This window comes from Lagenorhynchus albirostris, chromosome 1 (genome assembly GCF_949774975.1).
Source record: "Lagenorhynchus albirostris chromosome 1, mLagAlb1.1, whole genome shotgun sequence".
Classification (NCBI taxonomy): Eukaryota; Metazoa; Chordata; class Mammalia; order Artiodactyla; family Delphinidae; genus Lagenorhynchus; species Lagenorhynchus albirostris.
Genome location: NC_083095.1, coordinates 41,097,503 through 41,121,284, shown reverse-complemented (window position 1 = coordinate 41,121,284; position 23,782 = coordinate 41,097,503). Strand labels below are relative to the sequence as shown.

At 39.9% G+C, this 23,782-nt stretch overlaps 1 protein-coding gene across 3 annotated transcripts in view; it reads left to right on the top strand.

Annotated features, from left to right (window-relative positions):
- Positions 1–11,759: 11,759 nt before the first annotated feature.
- Positions 11,760–23,782, top strand: part of PPM1A (protein phosphatase, Mg2+/Mn2+ dependent 1A) — a 38,550-nt gene continuing 26,527 nt past the window's right edge. The window contains exon 1 of one of the 3 annotated variants that reach the window (XM_060141889.1): positions 11,760–12,136. The gene's annotated coding sequence lies outside the window, so the exon portion shown is untranslated. Of the gene's footprint in view, positions 12,137–12,860; positions 12,925–14,909; positions 14,954–23,782 lie in introns of those variants that run through there. The other 2 variants (XM_060141894.1, XM_060141901.1) reach the window with 2 other exon arrangements.

Genomic DNA, 23,782 nt, shown 5'->3' with positions numbered 1-23,782 from the left:
TGTGTCTTTCCTCTAACGTCTCCCAAATAATTCCTGGGATTTACTCTAACTGGTCCACTTGGGTCATGTGCCCAAACTGCAACAGATTCTGAGATCAGAGGAAGGAATTATACTGAGAGAGAGGAAGAGATGTTTTCCCCTAAAGAAATGTGGATTAATGTGTTACCAGTCTGGAGAAATAGATGTCCATTTCCAGATTCAGGGTTTTTTCCTTGCTAGAGTGGTGGAGTGTTGAAGCTGGAAGGGACTGTAAAAATTATTTTGTTCACCACCTTTATTTTACACATGTGGAAACTTGAAATTCAAAAAGATGGAATGACTCTCCTGAGTTGCACACAGTGGCAAAGCATCAGAGCCAAGACTAAACCCTGTGTTCTGACACCCCAGGCCAGAGGAGTTTTGTATAGCCTGATGTCTGAATAGACACCAAGATTATATGTTAACCTTCAGTTTTGCATTATAAAAAATAGCAAAACTTACAGTCACATGGCGTTCGGATTTTATCCACTCACTTGCTCCAAGAATTTGGACAAGTGACTTAACTCCTCTAAGCCTCCATTTCTCATCTGTAAAATATAGTAATAAAAGCTATCTTGAGGAGCTATTGTCAGGAGTAAATTAGATACTATAGAAATAAAGATTCTAGAAAACAGAAAGTACTCAATAAATGGTAGCTATTATTTGTATCTCTTGCCATGTTTAATAGGGTTTGTCACATACTTTGTTTTTATCCTATACTTGGTGTTTGATTAACTTAATTCTTTTCATAGGTGGGGGTTTATTAGAGTACATTTATTGAGAAGACAGCGAAAGTTCTTGCCCTTAACAGGCTTCAAAGAAATATTAAATAACCAAGAAGGATCTAACTAATCCAAATTAGATAGAATTACAATCTTTGCCTTTTAAACGCCCTTTTGTAACATTGCCTTTGGGAATCTAAATGTAGAACAGCAGAAATTTTATATGTTCTCAATTCCATGTGTTTCTGTATTTTAGTTTTTGCTTTTGAATTCAGGCAGGACTGACACGTGATGAGTTTAGTGATGACAGTCTAAAGAGTCTGACTGCCCTGAAGCCAGTGTTTATGGGTACATAACCCAGATATGGTACACATGACTCACCAGGCCGTATAAGTCACTGGTATTTTATATCAAGCCAAAATTTTTCTTTTGGCATCGCATGTTTCAAGTACTCACATTGTTCCCTTTAACCTTTCCATACTTTTGTTGTGATTGACAACACAAAAGAGTTTTGTATGTCTTTCCTACTTGGATAAAGGTCAGTACTTTTACTGACCCCCAAGTAAAAGTACTTTACACATGGTACTTTAAAAGCACAGCTTCATATATTTTATTAATTCTTTCTTTCAAGAACTTAGAATAGCCATAAAATATAATTTAAACAACAAATTATATCTAACAGATATTTTTAATAGAATTGATATGCCATGTTTAAGAGTCTGGTATATAGGAGATTTGCAATATATTACGGTAGCTATTATTTGTATCCCTCTCCATGTTTAATGGAGTTTGACACATGGTATGTTTTTAATCAGTACTTGGTTTTGAATGATGAATTATTCTTTCCAGTGGTAGGTGCTTACGATTTACACCACCTAGTACTAGGCTGAATTCGGCACTACGGGCAGAAATTGTTATTTGGCACATCAATGTAGAGGCTACAGATTCTACAAATGTAATATATAATATCCATAATACTTTTTATTATGAAATAATTCTTGGATATCTATAATGTACTAGTTATAAGATTAAACATAAAATTAGTCATGGTCCTTTCCCAAAGGTCTATTCTAGGTTTACTTGGAAGACAACTAATATATGACCATCACATTAAATGAAGAAAACCCAGTATCCAATAAGAAGACTGGACATGTGAAGTGTATGTATTTCTTTCACAGCTCCATGAGCAAGAGGGAACCTGGGTATGGCTGTGGAAGTACAATTCATCTCTGGTGTTATTGAAGTCTTTACTAAATTCCTTCTTAAATTTCTTTTACCCTATCTCACCAATGTGTGTCAAGGCAACTTGCTTCTGGAGTATTAAAACTTTACTCTGAAAACGATGTAAAAACTTTCATATTAAGATGTAAATGTCTGCCTTAAGTAAGGGACACCTAAACTATCATCCTCACTGGATAGCACAAGGCATAAATTAACTAGCGAATTTTAGTCTTCAGCCTTCAGGTGTGTGTTGGGAGAATGGTGAGTGGAGAGGGAGAGAGTAATGAGGTTCTTAGAGAATACTTCTGAGGACACTAAGTATTCACCTGAAATTGAACACTTAAGTGGGTGTCTATTTTACCTACTCTTAACTTGGCTTTTCCTGCAAGGTACTCTTTGCTACAATTCACTAAACTTACCAAGAAAGGTTACTTGATGAGTCATTCGTAAAAATATCTAAGTATAGTTCCCAGAGAAAGAAAACATGAGCCCCAGTAACAAGAATTCTCTAAAAGACCACATTCCTACCACCAAAACGTAATCACTGTGCCATTTAAAGCTGAAAGCTAATTTCACTTCCTCTCTAAGGATTTATGAAACTGACATGAAAGGATTTTTCTACTTCCACTTTTGTTTTTCTAAAATCTCTTCTCCATACTGCAACAAGAGCAAAACAAATTAGATCACATCACCCCCCTACGTAAAAACCACCAGTGGTTTTCCATCACACTTAAGATAAAATCAAAATCCTTACTGTGGCCTAAAGTCACCCTGCCTAAATAGCTCTCTCTCCCTCCATGACCATGCCCCAGACATCCCAGAGTTCTGTCTGGTCCTTGACATGCCAAGCTCACTGCCACCCCAGAGCCTTTGCTTTTGTCTGGGACACTCTTCCCCTAGATTTTCACATGGTGGCTTCCTCCTGTCATTCAGTCCTGCTCAACTGCCACCTCTTCTAACAGGCTCTCTCTGGTCAACCGGTCTAAAGTGACCTCTCCTTGGCCCCCTCTCCCATACTGCTTGCCCACATCATACTCTGCTTTACATCCTTTATGGTACGTATCCCTCTGCAATGACCTTGCTTATTTTCTATTGACCCCGAGTAAGTTCCATGAAAATTGCCTCTCTTTCTCACTACAGTATCCCCAGGATCTAGAGGAATGCCTGGCATATTCAAGATGCTTTGATCGAATAAAATGTATGGTGACTCAAGTATGTAATATAAAAATTATAAATACTATAACACATATAATATAGGGCTCGGAGTCCTTTCGAAGCACTGTAAGAAGAACAATCTAGAGTTTAGGTTCGGAACCAAACAGTTGCCTTTGGTGCAGGAGGCGTGAAGGAGAAACTCACACAAAAAGGGTCAACATTGGTCGGGGCGGCAGAACACTCCAGCAGAAGGTCCTTATCATAGGTCATGCAGAAGTTCCCACAGGCCTCACCAAGCCAAAGAACTAGAAGTTAAAACAATTCTTGAAAATAATGAGTTTAGTCCTATAACTGGCAACTTTTCCTACAGGCCTAGACTTAGGCCTGTAGGAGAGAGAAAATATTGCATGCATGGTATGTTGCCACTGTTAAAAATATCACATGATGTGCTTAAAAGTAATGGTTACATCTTTTTGTGTGTCTACACACCATGGTATAGGGCAATGTGGCACATTAAGTGTAGGATTTCATCTGTTTCTGCAAGTTGATTATTCCCATGTTCCAGATGAGGAAGCCAAGTCTGAGAGAGGTTAAACAACTTGTTCACAGACTAGACAGCAGAGATAGGCTTTGGGATATCCTCTTTGGTTCCAACATGCTTAAAACATTAAACAACTATTGTTTTGGATGTCTTCATATGGAATAAATATGCTCTCCTTCTCCACAGTTCTCACCACTGCCTCTTGTGTTATACCCAGCCTGATCTCACACGTGGAGTACACCTGCTTGGCACCAAGCTCTTTAGTTTTCAGTCTATGATGCTAACCTGATTCTTCCTACTACCTGCTGCTTCTCTACAAAGAGGTCTCTGCCTTGTTTGTACCAATTGCAGAGGCTCTCCAAGGACATGTGGGGTGGGGGTCGATAGGTGTTATGTTAGGTTTTGTCTTGCTGAGTGGGATTTATAACGAGTGTGCCCAAAAGAAAGGATGGTGTGTTAGGAGAAGGGAAGAGAGAGGTTTTCTGAGAGTGGAAAAAGCAGGAGAATGGAGGAAGTGATGGCTGGAAGCAAAACTCGAGGATAAGTGATGACTTTACATGGAGCTTGGAAATATTTTGCTGTGTAATATGCAATATAACTCTTCTCCCACCTCACCAAGACGTCTTCAGTTGGAACACCATTGTAGGATTGTTCTGTTTTCCTGGATAAGAAAATGTAGTGGAAAGGGCCTCAAGGAGAAAGAAAGTCATCTCAAGAAGGCCTAGTCTGCTTCTGTAACAGAAAAAGCAGGGACTTTGGAATCAGAGGGTCCTAGGTCTGCAAATGAGCTCTTTTCTTAGCTGTAGTTTCCCCTCTTATAAAATGGAAAAATAGTATCTTCTTTGCAAAGTTATTCTGAGAATTAAATAACACTCATAAGGGGCCTGGTATGGAGTTTAGCACATTTTAGGCCAAGTTCATTCCCTTCCCCTTATACTGAACTAAAATTGTCTTCTCTGTAATTCCCATGCACTGGTTCTAATACTACTCTGCAGAACATGAAGGGGTTATGTCACCTTTCTCAGGCAACAGAGCTCTAATTTGTCAAGATCCTTCAAGAAAAGAAAATTCATATTAACACCTGTGTCCAATTGCTCTCAAGCTTAAAATGCTTTCTTTTTTCAATTACTGCATTTAGTACCCAGTTTAAAACACTTTTAAGCAAGAATCAAGGTAAACTTTAAAGGTGAATCTAAGTACTGAACAAATCACTCAAATGTTTAGAGAATAAGTTTACATCTGACCATGCAGCTCTTCTATAGGCAAAGGATCCAATTCAGTGATTAGCTAACCTTACTGAGCACTCACTGGGTGTAGAGGATGTACCAGCTCTTCTACTGTATTTGGGTGCTTTTAGCTACAATAACTGAATACAAAAATAAAAGTGGCTTAAACAATGAGGAAAATGTATTATTCTCCTTAAATATAAATTTCCAAAGTACGCAACTGCTCGGGTGGCTCAGTGGCTCAACAATGTGCAGCATCCAGACTTTTGCCATCATTCGCCTTCTTCTCTGTTACGTTGGTTTTTTGCAAGATGGTCCAGAAGTGCCAGGTGCACCTACAGACATAACAACATATGTAAGGGTACTTTCTCTCATGTGACTCTTTTTATTCGGGAGGAAAATCATTCTGAGATCCTCAGGTTCCTTTTCCTCAGGTTCCATTGGTCAGAATTGTATTACACATCCATGCCTCAAGCCACTGCTACCCAACTTTTTCACAGCATAACACAAATTAAAAAATAATGTTTTAATGACACAAGGAGTGCCTGGGTGGGGCTGCTTTGGGCAGATGGGACCATCTCAGGTTTCAGCAGCTGAGCCTCACTCAAATATTCCAAGGGCTTAAGGGACCAATACCTTGTCACATCTGTAACCTATCTGAGATATAGCAGTGAGCACTGGCATATAGGCTGGGACGCTGCTCTAGGCTACAAGGGAAACTGAGAAACCATGTATCTGTATACAAACTCTAGTGAGTGAAGGGTCTGCCAGTGAGGAGAAAGAAGGATATGCAGGTCAAGAGTGCCTCATCTAGGGCTTCCCTGGTGGTGCAGTGGTGGAGAGTCTGCCTGCCGATGCAGGGGACACGGGTTCGTGCCCGGTCTGGGAAGATCCCACATGCCGCAGAGCGGCGGGGCCCGGGAGCCATGGCCGCTGGGCCTGCACGTCCAGAGCCTGTGCTCCGCAACGCGAGAGGCCACAACAGTGAGAGGCCCGCATACCACAAAAAAAAAAAAAAAAAAAGAGTGCCTCATCTATTGTAAATATCACAATACATCCTGAGAGGTAGTGTTTCGTGAAGAATGAAAGCAAGGCTAATAGTATAAGTGACATGCTTAAGTTCACAGAACCTATAAGTGGCCCAGTTGGCATAGTACAGCGGATCCAGTGGTGTGCTGGTAAATGTTTAACAACCAGCTCTCCAAATGTAGTTCTGACATGGCGTGTTGATTAATATTTTCATCTAAGATAAAAGTGACACAACAAAGATGTATATGGGAACTTACTTGCTTATTATGTGAGTGACTTCTTTGCTGAGATGAATGTTTTTGCGCCATTCACCATGTAACAGCTATAGACGCAACATGCTTTTTATGTTTAATTTGCATTATTAACGGTTCCTCTGTCACTTTCTTAAGTCTAGACCATCAGCAAAGCAATAAGTCAAGCCTTGATCTGTGGCATTTGCTGATTTCCATCGTGTAAATACTCCCTCCACAGCCAGTTTCAAGCTCACAAAGTCAAGTCACTGAATGTGGTATTGGGAATAGATGTGCAGTAACACATCATAGAGTATTTCTACCATTTAGACACAATACACAAAAGCACCTCAAGAGCATAGATAATAGTAACATACATTCAGATAATTTAGAAGATACGTTTTTAATATATATTATCTTTTTTTTAAAAATACAAAGTATAGTTGATTTACAATGTCATGTTAGTTTCAGGTGTACATCAAAGTGATTCAGTTATACGTGTGTGTGTATGTATGTATGTATGTGTGTGTGTGCGTGTATATATATATATATATATATATACATATAATTTTCCAGATTCTTTCCCTTATAGATTATTACAAGATATTGAATATAGTTCCCTGTGCTATATAGTAGGTCCTTTTTGGTTATCTATTTTATATATAGTAGTGTGTATATGTTAATCCCAAACTCCTAGTTTATCCCTCCCTCCCCTTTCCCCTTTGGTAACCGTAAGTTTGTTTTCTATGTCTGTGAGTCTGTTTCAATAATATATATTATCTTCATTTAAAATTTAATTGGAGGTTTACATAATTTAATTTTTAACAGTGACCATGTTTAGCAAACAACTGGCAAAATTCCTAAAAATTTAACAGCCTGCTCTCATGAGATAGTATAAGCCAGTTCTGCATACCACTGTTGACTCTAAGTCCATGCTCTTTCCACTCCTGACTCTCCTTGCTACCTTTATTACTGGCACGTAAAAGCTAGGGATGATCTGTAGGATACAGGGGAAAACCTGGGTACCAGTCATTACTTTTGGTGACCCTGGGCAACCGCTAGCTCTCTGACACTCAGGTTTCTCTGCTGTAAAAGATGAGAACAGTCCTTGCCTTGCCAAGGGTTATTTTGAGGATAAAATTGGTTGGTCTAAGTGACAGGGCTTTGTAAACTGTAGAGTCAGATACAAAAAAAAAGCCTTTATTATGATGGCATTTCATCACTGGTTTTCAACCAGGCCACCATTGTTAAGGATACAAAATGTGTTGCAGCTTTTAAAAGTATGCTTTAGTTTGAGATCTTCCGTAATGCCCACGGTAGACAGTAAACTCCCAGAAAAACTGTTCTCAAGAAGTCCAAATTTTTGTTAGTCTTTACTCATTAAGAATAGCTATCTAAATTGGGAGAAAAACAATTTTTTCTAAACTTTAGTTTACTCATTTCTAGCTGTTGTTGGACTGTCTGAAGGGACCTCTTTCTGGCATTGTGGAATGCTTCTTAATTTCAAGAGTTGAATAAAAGTCCTTTGATTTTTAATTTTGATTTCTCAAGCTGCTTTGCTTTGGGCCAGACCAATTCAGTAAGTTATTTTGTATGGACTGTGCCCCTCTACTTAAGTTGGTATCCTAGCTGTAAATTGGATTAAGTATCCCAAATATCTTAAGTTATAATTCTAAACTTGAGCAACTTTATAAAATATTTGCCTGAGTTTGCTGAACTTCTCTTTGGTCTGCAGACAACTTTTCTGCCAAGCTCTTTCCCACAACAGGCCCTTTGCCCACGCTGATCCTTCTGCCTGTAAAGCTCTCCCCTGATTCTTTGCAAAGCTGGCTCCTCCTTCAGCTTGAAAGCCACCTTCTTAGAAAGGTCTTCTCTGCACACTTGTTTCAAGTCATCCCCCCAGTCTATTTCCTTACTTATTTCCTTCACAGCACTGATCACAACCTGCAGTTTCCTTGTTCATTTGTTTACTTCTTTGTCTATATCTCTCATTATAACATCAGCTCCTCGGGGGCTGGGACGTTGCCCATTGATGTCACTAACTACGCCCAGTATCCAGCACAGTGCCTGGCACATAATAAGCAGCCGTTGAACAGATAAATTTGTCTCACAAGATCCACATCAATGCTGTGGGGCTGTGGCCACCTACAATCTCTTGAGGGAAGATCCTACCCTAAAGGTTATCCAGGGCTTGACCCGTGGTGCTCCCAGTGGCCACATTTCTCTCAGGGCCCAGGAGAAGCCACAATGGCAGCACAAGCCTGCTGGCTCCTGTCTGCCCCACCCTGATGGGGCCACCTCAGTGATGTCGTACAGAATAAGATTCTCTAATCCTTTTCATTCTGTGACAGTCCTTTAAACACCTGTTTTTCATGACCTGATGGGGTGGGGGATGGAGGAAGGAGGAGGGGGGCGGGGGGGGCGGTTGGTACATTCCCCACCAACAAAATTAGTGTAGGTGCACTATCTGCTCATATGTATTGCTTCAGGAGAAAGTGGGTAGCAGAAGCCGTAATTTGGACTAGGCTAGGGAAAAGTGAGAAGAGAAAAATGGGGAAAAGAAGAGCAAAGGAGATAAAAAGAGAACAGAAGGAAGGGAGAAGAGTAATAAGAAGGAGAGAAGAGAGGAGAGGAGGATAAAAGAAGAGGATATCTGTGAGGAAAAAACATGAAACAGGTAGTGAAGGAGGAGGGAGGAGGAAGGTAGAGTTGAATGTGTGTTCTGCTTGGCTTTGCGGCTCTTGGGTGGTGACTGGCCTCAGTGTGAGTGGATGGATGACTCAGCTGAGGGGTTCTCAGGTGCTCCCCTGAGGGGCCACTTAAATCACTGAGGTCATTTTGAGAGGCTCAGGCAAGGCTGTCTTAGGTGACTGTCTTGGATGGATTCACAATAGTAATTTGGTTTTACAAAAAAAATACAAACCTCTTTTTAAAAAATAGTAATTGTGGAGGAAAAGAGGAAGGAGTATTGCTGACTGGATTAAGCTTCAGATTCCTCACTTCCTGTCCTCACCCCAAGCCTCACAATTACTAGGCTAATGGCAGATAGTTTAAACTCAGGACTTGACAACCAATCTTTCAGAAAACCTTCTTCCTCTTTGGTAATTGAAATATAAACAAATTTCCAAAGCAGAGTAGAATAGTTTCACAATATACCTGTAAAAATTACTGAAGTACAATTATGGCAATATATTCTCACTGATGTTTTGCAAAAACTTACTATGAACATCTCAAATGTGTGTAGGAGGCCCAAGCAAAGCCTTGTAGTTCAAAAGAGGAGAAAACTTTTTTTTTTTTTTTTTTGTGGTACGCCGGCCTCTCACTGTTGTGGCCTCTCCCGTTGCGGAGCACAGGCTCCGGACGCACAGGCTCAGCGGCCATGGCTCACGGGCCCAGCCGCTCCACGGCATGTGGGATCCTCCCGGACCGGGGCACGAACCCGTGTCCCCTGCATTGGCAGGGGGACTCTCAACCACTGTGCCACCAGGGAAGCCCGGAGAAAACTTTTAACACTCTTTTTTTTTTTTTTCAATGCCTCTTTCCCCTCTTCTAATACTTGTTTTTTGCCCTTAGCATAATATTTTGGGAATATTTAGTATAATATTTAGGGAATATAATATATAGTGTAATAATAAGGAAGGGGATATTATATCAAGCATATATATTTAGATAATATTAAGATATCTTTGTTCCAAATTTTAAAATGTTAATCTTATAACCCATGAATTTCCTAGTTTGTACCAAAATGTCCATGCAAGCTGTATTCAGAAATAAGAAATAGTGGGAAGGTGCAGCTTAATTGGTAGTCTGTGGTATACTGTACAGACTCCTTAAAAATATCTTTATGGTCATATTTCCTATTTTTCTACCTCTTCTGCTATAATTGACTCAGATTCTCCTACAAGTGTAGAACAGAGAGAAGAAAGACGTGGAAGCCTAAAGGAAGGAAGCAGAAAGACAGGCAAGACCTTCGAGCTCTTTATGGTCCAAGAGTGACATTGGCTACCCAGGCTCTGCCTTATGAATACGAAAATTTGTTTTCTAAGGGCACTCCAAATAGTGGTTGCCACCTGGGCTATTCTGTTTCAGAATGGTAATGAGTCTATTAGCATGCTAATCATGCTGCTATTTGTCTGAAATATTAAGGATTCCAATAAGGTAGAGTTTTAAAGATCTTTGATCTAATTTCCTTTTTTTTTGGCAAATGTGGGGAGAAGTAATTAGGAAATATGTCCTCAGATAATACTGGGACCAAATGCACAAATGAACTTTATTTTTACTTTCCATACCTGGAAATGATCCATCTTCATCTCATGCTAAGAAATTTTAACCCCAAAGATATTGGGTAGAGTAATTTTGGGGTTCCTTGAAGAAGTGGCCTGCCAGTGATCATTAGGTGATATTGTTTCATACTGTTGTTAGATCCCAGGCCTAAAAGTGAAAGGAACAGAATCTTCCCAAAAAGACATGTTGAAAAAACTGGAGACAGCTTTTCAGCTCTGAAAGCAGCTAAATGTTTGCTAAATGACAAGAGACAGAATAAATAGGTTGCTTTTGATCTAAGAGTTGGAACAACAAAGTGGCTTTAGGAGATACAAAGTAGCAGTTCTTTTTAAAGTACCTGCCTCTAATAATACAGTGTTTGGTTTTTCTTTGTATATACCAGAGCATCTCTTTAAAACACGGATTTTTCTATTAAACTTCTGTTCCTGCAAATGTGGTGTAGGTCAAATCCATGAACAGGTTAAGTCTCTGACAAGAGAGGGATAAAGCACCCCAGCCAATAGGAGACCTGGCTGGTGATGTACTGTTCCCCAGTTCTGATTCATTGGCCGCCTAGGGTTTGTCATTCTATCCGCTGCGGCGTCGGCAAACAGCGTGCGTCCGGCGTGGGTCCGGTTTTCCGTAGTCTAGCCAGCTAAACTGGATTTTGGCCGCCTGCACGTGCAGTTTCAATCAGGTTTAGCAGATCTCTAACTTTTAACAGAAGGAGCTGTTACGTTTTTGATTATCTTCCGGATTTTTAAAAATCCTTCGTTCCTTTAACCTCACTGGAGGTCGATGGAAGTCCCCAGAAGCAGAATCACGTGACTGTCTAACAAGTACAAATAAATACGATGTGAAACCCCATGAGCTACAGACGGAAAACCTGCCAGAAACTCAGAGCACGTGCCTCGTGCGTGTATCGGCTGCACCAGCGTGTGGGTGGGTGGTAGTAGAGTGTGTGGGTTGTTGCCCTTAGGGACGGGAGGTGTGTGCCTGGGGCACCTCCGTTCCGATCCGGGATTCGGATGCTCCCTTCAGCTTGAGCCTGAGGCCGGGGCCGGGAGGCGATTGCGGCGAGAGAAGCCGGGTAGGACAGTGACGTCATCTGCGTCCGCCCCTCCCCCGCTCGCCGGCCCGCGCTGCAGTTCCGGCCCAACGACATCCGGGTCTCTCCAGCTGCTCCACCGCGCCGCGGCTGTAGTTGGGGCTGAGCCGACGGGGCGGGGCGGGGCGGGGCGGGCGGAGGCGTGGGGGAGGGGCAGCACAGTGCCGACGTGAGCGCGCCTGCGCGGGGACGCGCTCGAGGCGGCGGCGGCGGCGGCGGCGCTAAGGGCGGGAGCGCGCGCGGGAGCGAGGGAGCTGTGGTCTCTGAGCCGGCCCGGCCCGCAGCTTCGGGTGCTCGGGCGGCTGCAGCTCGGGAACTGGTGGCTGGGGAGGGGGGGTGGGGGGCGCCAGGCAGGTGGGGCGCGAAAGCTATGAATCTTCGGCTCTTCCTCGTCCTCCGGGACCCGCTCTCCGCCTCCCGCTCCAACGCCCGGATGATCTGAGCCGCGAGGGCGCCGAGAGCCGGGGTCCCGGACGCAGCCCGGCTCCTCCCCTCCTCCGCCCCCTCCCCGGCCTGACCTGGACGGCCGCCGCCGCGGTGACCCTCTTCCCGCCCCCTCCCCGGCTGCCGTCGCCGCCGCCGCCTCGGCGGACCAGGGACCTGCCCGCCCTCTGCTGCTCCGGGTAAGCGCGACGCTCGGGCCGAGGGCGGGCGGGCGGCGCGGGCCTGCGCGGCGGCGACCAGGCCTGGGGCCTGTAAACAAGCCGGGCGTCTGCCCGGGCGCTCCCGGGAGGAGACGCGACAACTCCACCCCCTGGCCCGGCCTCCTACCCGGAGCCGGGCGTCGGGCGACGAGGGGTTAACGCTCCGCGAGGGAGGCGGCGGGGAGGCGGGGGCGGGGTGTTTGTGGCGGCGGCGGCGCGGGGAGGGGGCGCGACCCTCCAGGCGCCGAGGCCGGGCGGGGTGTTTGTGACGGCGGCGCGCGCGAGGGCCACGGACCGGCCTGTCCCGAGAGCGGCCGGCGGAACTTTCCCCAAGCGGGAAGGGGGCGTCCGGCACCCGCACCCGCCCGGCCACCCTGGGCTCCAACCCCTGGAGGGAGGCCGGGAGAAAGAAGGGGGGAGGCCTCCTTTGGACCGGACTTGGCCTGGAAACACTAAATTCTGGAGAATTAGCTTCAGGTTTTATAGGGGGCGGAGCTGAGCGTGAGGCTCTTTCAGAACTCGGCAGTGATGCTTCCAATTCATTCATTATTAAGGCATCGAACGAATCCACCGAAGTAAATCGAACTGATTTCTTCTGTTTTTAACCGTGTAAATTGTGTGGGTAAAAGTTGTTGATGTTAGAGTTTGGTTGAGATGTGGTTCTGTTCAGCTTGTACATTTTAAATATTTTCTTGAAGGACAGCTGGCTGTGGAGTGCCTCTACCAACCGCAGTTTTAGATACGTTTTGAAAATTTCATCACCGGAGGTATTTCTTTTTTCTCAAGCACCGCATGGTACTTAAAAATCCACAAAGGTCATACTTCAGTTGTCCAAGCCGAGAAATCTGTTCGCCTCCCCGCCCCTAACCCTAAATTTTCTGCTAATTGGAGTAATGAGCCAAATGCATTTTAAGAAGTGATTGGAAGACCATGGGAGGTGTAAAGATCTATGGGAGGTAGTTATTATTTTCCCGGAGTAAATGATTTTGACGTTACTGAAGGAAGTTAGGAATTTAAAAAAAAATTGTTCTGAGGAAAAAGGTTTAATCTTTTCAAATTTGCACACTGGAATTTTAAACACAGTCACTTTTTAGGTGCACAGAGCTCTGAAGAGTCAGAGGGCTTATTTATTTTAACAGTGCTCTTCTGAGCCTTAGGGGTTCCAGAGCTCTCAGGAGTCCAGCAGGGCTTACTCCCCAACTGCTCTTTAACTCGAACAACTTCACTTTTATATTTTTATCTTTTTACATATTGGGCCTTTTCCAGAGTGTAGTTCTGTAACTCTGCAGATTAGGAAACTGACTAGGGCAATAGTGACCCACGCCTCTGCCTCTTTTATAAATATAGATGTTCCCTTTATTGATTTAATGTTTCTTTTGCCAATAAATAATTTGAAGCCCAAAATAACATGTTTTAGTTCTGTTCCTATGTGTAACTCACATATATCTGTTTAAACATTCAGTCATACAAGGCTGATTACTTTTAACCTGCAAGTTATAGCAATACCACATGAAACTATAATGAGCTAGGCATGGAAGTTAAGGCATTTTTGATTAGATATCACTAAATATTTTTCACATCAGTGAAGTAATTATATTATGGGAGAGGTATATTAAGACTGGTAAAGTTTGGCTAGCTACCTCAGTATATATTTGAGAAATAAAATGGTTGAATGATTGAGTCATCAAAAATTCTTTTTATGTGGTGTGTGTGTATTTTAACATATAATATAAAAGTGGTTTATATTTTAGTTTGAAGAGCAAAAGTGATGCCCATAATTACAATGTAAACTGTTGAAGGGAACACTGCACTAGGAGACAATAATTGTTTGGTCATGGCTGTGCTCCAAAATAATCAGCAAAGCCAAAGGGGTAGATTATATTATCAAATGTACTGTCCAGTTGTTATATTTTTTTATTCTCAACATTGTCTATTTAATATGCTTTGACTAAATGCCTATTATGTGCCAGGCACTTAGATGTTTCAGCATTCTGAAGCTGATTTTCTTTCTGGGTTGTCTCTTATTTAAAAGAATTTAAAGTTGTTGATTGTTATTTAGGAAAGATATTCCTGTAGGTAGCTTTTATTGATTTTTCTGTTGGAATTGAGAAGTCTAGAAAAACTCTTGGGAGGAAGGCAGATGGAGATTCCACAAGAGACAAAAGGTGGTTGAGACTACAGGTTTGAACAAGCACACGACCCTTGGTAATTTCATGTGGAGGGCATTTTAAGAACACATTGTTAAGGTTTTTCTGTCAGTTCAAGCTGAGTCTTGCTTATCTTGACTTGTTAATAAACCTTCATTTGAAAATTTGTTCTCTAATACCCAATTTTTTTCAAAGAAATTAATAGTACATCGTATTGTCACATGGTAAATATTGCTAAGCAGTTAGTAAAAACCTACAGTCTTTGAATTTGTTCCCATAACACCTAGACTGTTTATTATAATAGCTAATAGCATGTGTAGCTGATTCTGGTTTCGCTGTAAATGCTTATTTATTTAAAAATTTAAGACTAAAGACTGACATATGTCCATAGGGAGCTTGTTACCCCTGAAATGCTCATGCATGAGAGCTGGATTAATTTCTTAAGATGTGAGGTTGTGATCATGTAGAAATAACTAATTATGTGATGATAATTTCGATGATCCCCTGAATGACTGACTCTTGTCTGGGCATCTGACTCTGAGTGGTACTCCTGACTACTTTCCATCCTTAATCAAATCAGAGGAAGGAGGCAGCCTTGTAAGAAAATCAGCGCAAGTGGTGTCCTGTAAGTTAAACAAGATAGAACAAGGTATGGCCCTGTGAAATATATGGACCTTGGGGGAAGGGAAAGGTGTTGTGAGGCAACTAGGTAAAACTCTGTGCCTTCCTGTACCCTGGGTAGTAACTTTATGCCAGAATATGTTCTGTCTTCCATCTCATATTAAGTTGGTGACAAATTTTTAAAAATTGAGTTGCTTCATTAATTATTTCACTATTACCCAGGAAATTCTCTGAATTTCCCTGGGATTATTAATTACTCTTATATGAAAGTAGCTTGGGTTAAATTATATCAAGATCAAAAGGTTGATTACCTCTATTTTTTCTTCTTTTGTTCTTTCCAGTGTCTAATGTGCTCCGTATTACACAAGTAACAATTTTATATTTTATTGAGTCTCCAGAATATATTTCTTGATGATTTTGACCTTTATATGTCCTAGCTATCTGTGTACTACCTAGATAAGCTCTTTACCTAGCTTTTCTTTTGCTGAGGCAGGTAGGAGGAGCTAGAGAAAGTAATTAAGAGAGGGGAGCTTATGTATACCTTTATCTAAAATGTAATAGACTTTAGAATTTTTCTGAGAAACTGAGGGAAAGGTACTGGATGTTAATGTGTGTTAATAGATTGTTGATACTGTGTTTATAAAATTAGAGATGTTTTAAACATTCCTTGAGTAAATGTGATAAAGAAGGGAGTTTGAGTTTTTAATATAGTTCTTAACATGTTTATCTGGATCCCATTGACTTAGTTTATGTAGTATTCGTGTTTAGGATCTGGATTGAAAGTCACTAGATTTTTTTGTGGCTGATATGATTTGAATTAAAATCCTATGAAACTAAACTACTTCTAGATACAAAAGAAAGTGAATAATAAAAGCCATAATTTATTGAAAATAAAGCATCAGCCTTTAATTTTCACCACAACCTTCTAAAGCATATGATGTTATCTCTGTGTTACAGATGAAGAAATGTAGGCTTAGAGAGTCTAAGTAATGTGCCAGAATCAGATCTGTAAATACAAAATTATTTTCAGAATACTCTTGAGTAGACTTTTCCCAATTAGATTGTTGTTCCTAGGAATCAAAATTTGAAAAGCTGAATGTTACACTTCTGATACAGATTCCTAGAATTAAAAGGAACCTTACAAATTTATGTAGTTAAGTCTTCCAGTGCAAGATTCCCTTCTAAAACATTCAGTAAAGATTTAAGAAGTTAAAATCATTTTCTCATTCCCAAAGTTTCAGAAGTCAACAGAGATAAACAGTTTTATATGTTTGGCTATCATTGTTCAGATCGAGAAATGGAATCCATATTAATTCTCAAATGGTTGATGTCTGTATTGAAGGACTTAGGGAAATGTTTCTGAGTATGTACGATCAGTGGAGCCACATTGTAGGTAAAACTTCCTAGTGGGGTGATCTTGGGCAAGCTGCTTGATTTTTCTAAGCCTCAGTTTTCTTTATCTGTCAAATGGAAAAGCCTTTCTCATTAGGTAATCTTGAATATTAAATGAGATAATCATGTAAAGCACTTGACGTATTTTCTACCGTAAAGAAATACCAAATAAATGGTAGCTGCTATTATTGAGTATATGAAATCTTGAAATACTTAGGGGAATAGAAACTTAGTGAGTATGAGAGGGTTGTCTTTCAGTGTAGTTTTAGCAGTGAGCCTGGAAGACAAACTATAAGTCTTCGGATTGAGTAGAGACTTCAGAAAGGTGCTAAAGGTTGTGGGCATATAGAACTTGTATATGAGTAGACTAAAAGTTAAGAGGTAATGGAAAAGAAAATTGAGTATGAGTAGATTTATTTGACTGTATGAAGCTGGAGAGAAGTCATTAGGTTAATGATTAGGTGGGAGTCGATGGTTAAATAGAGGATAAAGAGTAAGTAATAAAGCAAAGGTGAATGTTCAGACAAGAATGATCAGTAAATGAGGAAGGACACAGGTTGGTGTTTTGAAGAGGGGTAACGGTTCATGATTAGAAATGATCAAGAAGATATTGCTACAGAAAAGATGCAAAAGAGAGTAAGAAAAATAAATTATTCTAATTAACTCAGTTCTTGTGAAACAAAAAAAGAAAATTTCATGATTAGAAATGGTCAAGAAGATATTGCTACAGAAAAGATACAAAAGAGAGTAAGAAAAATAAATTATTCTAATTAACTCAGTTCTTGTGAAACAAATAAAGAAAACAGGGAGTCTTCATGAAAGGCATTAAGGCTTTGTATGTGGGTCCTGGGTTATATAAGGTTGAAAAATTGTACTGGAACATTTCAGGTCTTATTACTACCTCATACCCAAACCATGTTTTAACACTCCAACTGTTGTTTTCTACTAGCATCTTGTACTGCATCTCCCTCCTCCATCACATTATTTCTCTGCTCAATATGTTGAGTGACTCCCTTTTGCCTCTAGAATAAAGCTTAGAATTCTTGATTTGGCTTTGACACTTTCCATGATTGGACCTCAGGACTGATCTATTTTCAACCAAACTGGTCCTCTTACCATCTCTGGAGCTCACCCTGAACTTTTCTCTCTCTCAGTGGGTCTTTGCTCATGCTAATTGATGGTTCAGAATTCTTGTCCCTCCTTCTCCAGCTTTTGTTTTCTTTTTTTATCAAAGCTCATTTCTATTATTTTCTCCCCCACAAAACCTTTCCTGGTCACCAGAGTGTTTCATTTCTGTTCTCTCTGTACTTCTACAGCATTATGATTGTATTATTTGTATGGCTTTAATCATATACTTTACTGTTTATGTTTTAAGTATAATTGTGTGTTCAATTTAATTATAAAATTCAGAAGGGGAAAATGCAATAACTTTACTGTACCCAAAGCCTGGCACAGTGCCTGTGGATAGTGGACATTCAGATATTTTGTAAGTATTAGGCAAAATCTACCTGAGAATGGGAGTGATTGCTGTAGCAGGTGGCGGAAGAAGTTAAAAGCTTTCTGGTGGCAGGTATTTCTGACTCTCTTCTTATATATTATTTTGGCTGAACCTGGATTTTTTTTTTTTTTGGCCACACCACTTGACTTGCAGGGTGTTAGTTCCCTCACGAGGGATTGAACCCGGGCCATGGCAGTGAAAGCACTGAGTCTTAACCACTGGACTGCCAGGGAACTCCCCTGAACCTAGATTTTAAGTGTGAAGATTATACAAATCAGAAGGGTGGCAGAGTTGTTATGTTGGTATAGAAAATTATGTTGGCTGATTTTGGACCTAAGTATTTCATTTTAACTTCTTATGTTTTGGCTGTGAGGGTTAACAGGACATTCATGACCATCATGCATCTCTTTCCAGAGTTATATTTGCAAATATTATGAAGTAGGCATCCTTTTAACAGAAAAGAATTGCGGAATCACAGTAACTAGACAATGTATTGGTTAAAAAAGGGAGGTAACTATCAACTTTTTTTTAATTTAATTTTTTTATAGAGCAGATTTTTATTATTTATCTTATACATATTACTGTATATATATCAATCCCAATCTCCCAATTCATCCCACCCCCCACCCCCCCACACACTTTCCCCCCTTGGTGTCCATATGCTTGTTCTCTACATATGTCTCTATTTCTGCCTTGCAGACCGGTTCATCTATATCATTTTTCTAGATTCCACATATATGCATTAATATACGATATTTGTTTTTCTCTATCTGACTTATTTCACTCTGTATGACAGTCTCTAGGTCCATCCACGTCTCTACAAATGACCCTATTTCGTTCCTTTTTATGGCTGAGTAATATTCCATTGTATATATGTACCACATCTTCTTTATCCATTCGTTTGTTGATGGGCATTTAGGTTGCTTCCATGACCTGGCTATTGTAAATAGTGCTGCAGTGAACATTGGGGTGCATGCGTCTTTTTGAATTATGGTTTTCTCTGGGTATATGCCCAGTAGTGGTATTGCTGGGTCATATGGTAGTTCTATTTTTAGTTTTTTAAGGAACCTCCATACTGTTCTCCATAGTGGCTGTATCAGTTTACATTCCCACCAACAGTGCAAGAGGGTTCCCTTTTCTCCAAACCCTCTCCAGCATTTGTTTGTAGATTTTCTGATGCCCATTCTAACTGGTGTGAGGTGTACCTCATTGTAGTTTTTGTTTTTGTTTTGCTGTACATGGGCCTCTCACTGTTGTGGCCTCTCCCGTTGTGGAGCACAGGCTCCAGACGCACAGGCCTACCGGCCACGGCTCATGGGCCCAGCCGCTCGGTGGCATGTGGGATCTTTCCAGACTGGGGCATGAACCTGCGTCCCCTGCATCGGCAGGCGGACTCTCAACCACTGCACCACCAGGGAAGCCCCCTCATTGTAGTTTTGATTTGCATTTCTCTAATAATTAGTGATGTTGAGCAGCTTTTCGTGTGCCTCTTGGACATCTGTATGTCTTCTTTGGAGAAATGTCTATTTAGGTCTTCTGCCCACTTTTTTATTGGGTTGTTTGTTTTTTTAATATTGAGCAGCATGAACTGTTTATATATTTTGGAGATTAATCCTTTGTCCGTTGCTTCATTTGCAAATATTTTCTCCCATTCTGAGGGCTGTAGTTTTGTCTTGTTTATAGTTTCCTTTGCTGTGCAAGAGATTTTAAGTTTCATTAGGTCCCATTTGTTTATTTCTGTTTTTATTTCCATTACTGTAGGAGATGGGTCAAAAAAGATCTTGCTGTGATTCATGTCAAAGAGTGTTCTTCCTATGGTTTCCTCAAAGAGTTTTATAGTGTCTGGTCTTACATTTAGGTCTTTAATCCATTTTGAGTTTCTTTTTGTGTATGGTGTTAGGGAGTGTTCAAATTTCATTCTTTTACATGTAGCTATCCAGTTTTCCCAGCACTCTTATTAAAGAGAATGTCTTTTCTCCATTGTATATCCTTGCCTCCTTTCTCATAGATTAGTTGACCATAGGTGCATGGGTTTATTTCTGGGCTTTCTGTCCCGTTCCACTGATCTATATTTCTGGGTTTTTTTGCCAGTACCATATTGTCTTGATTACTGTAGCTTTGTAGTATAGTCTGAAGTCAGGGAGTCTGATTCCTCCATCTCCTTTTTTTTCCCTCAGGATCGCTTTGGCTACTATCAACTTTTAATTTGAGTCAAACAAATGTCTGATATATGAATAGTCTGTTTTCATATAAATCTCTAAGCTAAACTTTAAACCATATCAAATTGTTATGCTATTTCTAGTATTTAGAAAATGCATAGTAAAATTTCCTTTATTGAATTTTTTGAATGGATAATTTTATATACGCCGTCTGTGGCTGCTAAGATCCATTTATTGGAGTATGATACTAATGAGACCAGAATCATGAATTTGATTCTTTGTGTGGCTCTTAACTTTTTCTAGCCTTAACATTAGCTAGTAACAACGATAACTGACATTATTGACCACTTATATGCCAGGCATTATCATAGAAATTTTCAAGTACTAGCTCATTAAATCTTTATATCTATCTGTATGAGATAGATACTATTATTACTTGTATCTTAAAAGATCGGGAAATTAAGACAGAGGTTAATTTTCACAGCTAGTAACAGAAGCCAAACACATGTCCTTGGACTTTTCAAAGTAATTATATATGTGGGTCACTGCAGTTTCATTGCTACTGCTATAAGTAACTCTTTTGGCGATTGTAATGGTTTAGAAAATCTTTGTATATGAAGGGTATGGCTACAGTTCTATTGTACCCAGAGAGTGAATCTTGTGATTGAGCTGCAATCTGAGGTGGAAGTATACATAAAGTTGAAAAGTACAGTATCACATGTCATGTCAGCTCCCTTTAGAACTTTTCACCAAGAAGAACCATTAAATTTTTTAATATAAAAAGCACGTAAGTTAAAGCTATAATACAACTAGTACTATAAACCGTACACAATTTTGTCTTACGGCTTATTTTATTCATGTTCACTTCTATGCCTTCCACTGACATAAATGATTTCATCAGTCCTTCATTCAAATGAAATTCTTAGTGAGTTTAGGAAGATAGTCTTAAATACAAGCTAATTGGTCTCACAATAGAGATTATACTATAAATGGAACATTTCAATATTAAGATTTATTAAAAGTAAATTCTTTGAAAGCAGGGACCAGGTTTCATTTATTTTAAATAAGTGCTCAATATATGATTGTTTAATCTTTGTAGTCTCCCTCCTCATTTTCTGATAAACACATGACAAAGAAAATCGAATGTGAGCCAGAAATACAGCATACTATGAGAGAGCATAGGTCACAGATAATCTAGTTTAAATTTAGGCTGGTGCTTTGTATTCGTCTGTGATATGACTGTCTCAGGAAGGGGTTGTAGATAAACACGTTGTTTGGTTGGTTGGTTGTTTTGTTTTGAGTCCTGCTGTATGTGGCTTAATTATTTTATTTAAAAATATGCTATTCAGGAACTGTTGTACTGCTTCAGAGAATAAGAACATAATTCATTACCAACTTTGAATGTCTTGACTTCTTAGCCCTGCTCCTTGTCTTTAGTATGAGTGGTAGAAAATTGTGTCATATTTCATATTATGTCAATAGGAGATATGCAGTTTGCTTACTTTGTTACCAAAATTTAGTAATGAAAATGGTAACGATAAGGATAAGCAAGGAGTGGCTATATATATATTTTTTGTTTTGTTTTACAAACCGAATTGCAAAACTTACCAGACTTTAGAAAAACATTTTTGCAATATTCCATCATACTTCAGAATATAAATAGGTAGTAAACAAAATTTTCACTTTTCATAAAGCAGTAGAATATCATCCTTGTTTGGATGTCAAGGGGCTAATCTTAGAATTGGCAGCTTTTGTGGTCAACCCACAGTTTAACCCTACGTTACTCCATATCTGTCTTCATTTTCTCTCTATAAATGCTTCCTGATACTACAAGCAAGTACTTTAACAACTAGTCAACCATCTAGAGTGATCTTGTAGTGGTTTGCTACAGTCAGTAGAATCAGGAGCTCCTTAAGTGCAAATGGGATTGTTCATTTTATACAGTAAAACTCCCTGACTAAATTTAAGATATTTTTGTCTAAAATACATTGAAAGTAGATTCCTAGCTCCCAGTAATTACTCCTTTGCATTTAAATTACCTTATACTTTGCTTCTTACATAGAAAAGACTTTAAAAAATGTACCCATTCATGAATGTTAAATGAATGAGCAGATGAATAAGTAAATAGCCCAGGGAAAGAGAATGTATACGCTCTAACTTCTAGTCAAAACTACATCTTTTCTCTTTTCTCCCCTTCAACATATCTCATGTGGCATTTTTCAGTAATGAATGTGTATCTAATGATGTTGAGAAACTTTTAAAAGTCATTAATGAACAGTAATCTGAAAATCAAGTTTTTGACTGGTAACCTGCAGCTTTGCAGGGTCTGATATTTTAATATTAGAAATCAATTGTGTTCTGTAGAGATTTTAAAAAATTAGAACTATGTATTCTATAGAATAACAAAGTGGAAATGGTAGGATACAATTCAACTTCTATGGGAATACCTTTTCCTGGGTAGAAAACAATTCCTAACTCTGTTGACAAGGGAGAAGTCATGATGATGTCCCATATATTAATCAAGTGTCACTATGTACTAGGTACTTACGAACAGAAGAGACATGATTCCTTCCCTCATGGATCTTAAAATCTAAAGATTCACAGGGCCTTCTGTGCTATGATAAGAGAAACACAGGATTCTGTGAGCTCATGACTAATGGTAGATCTACTTCCCGAGACAGAGGAGAAGCGGTAGGGAGTTGAGAAATTTATTTTAGGCCACGTCATTTGAGGTATGGCTAATCAAGTATAGGAGGTGGTTGGATATATATAGAGAGAGAATGAATTTTCACTTTCAAAAAAACCCTTTTTTCTTTTACTTTCCAGCACCCGTTACCGTATACACAAAGCATCACATATCGCAGTTTATGGACTCAGTGAATTATTCTGTTTTGAAGAATGTTAGATTTTATGGACAGAAGTCTATCATTTAAAGGCATATACTTTTTGGTCCTTTTTTCCAGGAGAGACATTATTCATACGTGTAAAATATTTAGAATCTTCACATATTTTGTGTTTGAATGAACCTTTTACCATCTTAAATATTTAATAAGTTTTATTTTTCCCTTATTTCAACTTAAGTACACAGGGTTATCAGCAAACACTTATAAATGCTCTCTGTGAGGGGTTTTGTTTTTTTCAAGCAAAATTTAAAATGATGGATTGGCTGAGGAAATCAGTTATTGGTTTCTGGGTCAGTCAGAGTCTGAATCCTCAAATATGCAAGAATTAAAAAACAGGGGCTTCCCTGGTGGCGCAGTGGTTGAGAGTCCGCCTGCCGATGCAGGGGACACGGGTTCGTGCTCTGGTCTGGGAAGATCCCACATGCCACGGAGCGGCTTGGCCCGTGAGCCATGGCTGCTGAGCTTGCGCGTCCGGAGCTCCGCAGTGGGAGAGTCCACAGCAGTGAGAGGCCCGCGTACCGCAAAAAAAAACAAAACAAAACAGCAAACTGGGAATTGAATCCACTTCTCAATATGTAGACTTCTCAATGTGTATAAATTATCCAAAACTGAGAAATTTGAAATAGGTAACAGATGAAGCAAATTGAGATTGTGAATACCAGAACAGTCTTAGGAAACTTTAAAAACTAAATCTATGCCATCTAAATCTTTTAATGTTTTGCTTATACTATAATGTTTAGTAAAAATAGGTCAGTATCTAATTTTATAGTGACTAGAACCCTCCAACTAAATTAAGGTTAGGTATTTTTCAGGCAATTGTGTACTTCTAAATTTTACTTTTAGAAATTGTGCGGTACATATCTTTGTAGCAATTTAAGAAGACTACCTTATGGTGTATGTGATTC